Source organism: Arachis ipaensis, chromosome B1 (assembly GCF_059453495.1).
Source record: "Arachis ipaensis isolate K30076 ecotype BB chromosome B1, ASM5945349v1, whole genome shotgun sequence".
Classification (NCBI taxonomy): domain Eukaryota; kingdom Viridiplantae; phylum Streptophyta; class Magnoliopsida; order Fabales; family Fabaceae; genus Arachis; species Arachis ipaensis.
This window is the reverse complement of record NC_142436.1, coordinates 120,264,239-120,267,026: the sequence shown is the minus strand read 5'-3', so window position 1 is coordinate 120,267,026 and position 2,788 is coordinate 120,264,239. Positions and strand designations below refer to the sequence as shown.

Genomic DNA, 2,788 nt, shown 5'->3' with positions numbered 1-2,788 from the left:
TTGGCCATGTCTAGTGTTTTGGACCGGAGCTTTCATTGAAAGCTTGGCTGGCTAGTGAGCCATGTCTAATTCCTGGACTGAAGCTTTAGACTAAGAATGTAAGATTCCTGGAATTCATATTAAAAATTTTGGAATCCTTATTTTTGTTTTTCATAATAATTTTCGAAAAAAAAAATCCAAAAAAATTAGAAAATCATAAAAATCAAAAATATTTTTCTGTTTCTTGTTTGAGTCTTGAGTCATGTTATAAGTTTGGTGTCAATTGCATGTGCATCTTACATTTTTCGAAAATTTCATGCATTCATAGTGTTCTTCATGATCTTCAAGTTGTTCTTGGTAAGTCTTCTTGTTTGATCTTGATGATTTTTTGTTTTGTGTTGTTTGGTGTTTTTCATATGCATTCTTGAATTCTTAGTGTCTAAGCATTAAAGAATTCTAAGTTTGGTGTCTTGCATGTTTTCTTTGCATTAAAAATTTTTCAAAAATGAGTTCTTGATGTTCATCTTGGTCTTCATAGTGTTCTTGGTGTTCATCTTGACATTCATAGCATTCTTGCATGCATCACATGTTTTGATCTAAAATTCTCATGCATTGCATCATTTTTCTTGTTTTTCTCTCTCATTATTAAAAATTCAAAAATCAAAAAAATATCTTTCCCTTTTTCTCTCTTAAAATTTCGAAAATTAGATTTGACTTTTTCAAAAAATTTTAAAAATCTAGTTGTTTTTATGAATCAAATCAAATTTTCAATTTAAAAATCTCACCTTTTTCAAAATCTTTTTCAAAAATCAAATCTTTTTCAAATTTCTTAAGTTATTTTCGAAAATTCCAAAAATATTTTTCAAAAATCTTTTTCTTATTTTTATCAAATAATTTTCGAAAATAACAATAACAATTAATGTTTTGATTCAAAAATTTCAAGTTTGTTACTTGCTTGTTAAGAAAGATTCAAACTTTAAGTTATAGAATCATATCTTGTGATTTCTTGTGAATCAAGTCGTTAATTGTGATTTTAAAAATCAAATCTTTTTCAAAAACTAATTTCTATCATATCTTTTCAAAAATATCTTCTTATTTTATCTTTTTCAAAAATTTGATTTCAAAATATCTTTTCTAACTTCCTAACTTCTTATCTTTTCAAAATTTGTTTCAACTAACTAACTAACTTTTTGTTTGTTTCTTATCTTTTTCAAAACTACCTAACTAACTCTCTCTCTCTCAATTTTCGAAAATATCTTCCCTCTTTTTCAAAAATTTTTTTTTTATTAACTAACTATTTTTATTTTTGATTTTAAAATTTTTCAAAAAAAAAATACTAACCTTTTTCAAAAACTATTTTCAAAAATCACTAACTCTTTTTCAAAATTTATTTTCGAAAATTCCTTCTCTCTCATCTCCTTCTATTTATTTATTCATTCACTAACATCTCATCTCAGATCTCTGCCCTCCTCACAGTTGTGTTTCTTTCTTTACATCACATTCTTTGTCTTCTTCTTTTCTTCTACTAACACAAGGACCTCTATACTGTGGTATAAAGGATCCATATTATTATTATTTTTTCTGTGCCTTCTTCTTTGTCATATGAGCAGGAGCAAGGACAAGAATATTCTTGTTGAAGCAGATCCAGAACCTGAAAGGACTCTGAAGAGAAAACTAAGAGAAGCTAAATTACAACAATCTAGAGATAACCTTTCAGAAATTTTCGAACAGGAAGAGGAGATGGCAGCCAAAAATAATAATAATGCAAGGAGGATGCTTGGTGACTTTACTGCACCTAATTCCAATTTACATGGAAGAAGCATCTCCATTCCTGCCATTGGAGCAAACAACTTTGAGCTGAAACCTCAATTAGTTTCTCTGATGCAGCAAAATTGCAAGTTTCATGGACTTCCATCTGAAGATCCTTTTCAGTTCTTAACTGAATTCTTGCAGATCTGTGATACTGTTAAGACTAATGGAGTAGATCCTGAAGTCTACAGGCTCATGCTTTTCCCTTTTGCTGTAAGAGACAGAGCTAGAGTGTGGTTGGACTCTCAACCCAGAGATAGCCTGAACTCTTGGGATAAGCTGGTCACGGCTTTCTTAGCCAAGTTCTTTCCTCCTTAAAAGTTGAGCAAGCTTAGAGTGGATGTTCAGACCTTCAGACAGAAGGAAGGTGAATCCCTCTATGAAGCTTGGGAAAGATACAAGCAGCTAACCAAAAAGTGTCCTTCTGACATGCTTTCAGAATGGACCATCCTGGATATATTCTATGATGGTTTATCTGAGCTATCAAAGATGTCATTGGATAATTCTGCAGGTGAATCCATTCACCTAAAGAAAACGCCTGCAGAAGCTCAAGAACTCATTGACATGGTTGCAAATAACCAGTTTATGTACACTTCTGAAAGGAATCCTGTGAATAATGGGACGCCTATGAAGAAGGGAGTTCTTGAGGTTGATACTCTGAATGCCATATTGGCTCAGAACAAAATATTGACTCAGCAAGTCAATATGATCTCTCAGAGTCTGAATGGAATGCAAGCTGCATCCAACAGTACTCAAGAGGCTTCTTATAAAGAAGAAGCTTATGATCCTGAGAACCCTGCAATAGCAGAGGTGAACCTTATGGAAAAACCTATAACTCATCATGGAGAAATCATCCAAATTTCTCATGGAAGGATCAAAAGCCTCAACAAGGCTTTAATAATGGTGGAAGAAACAAGTTTAACAATAATAAACCTTTTCCATCATCCATTCAGCAACAGACAGAGAACTTTGAACAAAATACTTCTAATTTAGCAAACTT

The 2,788-nt window shown here is 31.7% G+C and overlaps 1 non-coding gene across 1 annotated transcript; it reads right to left on the bottom strand.

The window, feature by feature from the left end:
- Positions 1-2,115: 2,115 nt before the first annotated feature.
- Positions 2,116-2,223, bottom strand: LOC148578138 (small nucleolar RNA R71). Its single transcript, XR_015904052.1, has one exon. It is a non-coding gene; the product is annotated as a small nucleolar RNA R71 (small nucleolar RNA).
- Positions 2,224-2,788: the final 565 nt, after the last annotated feature.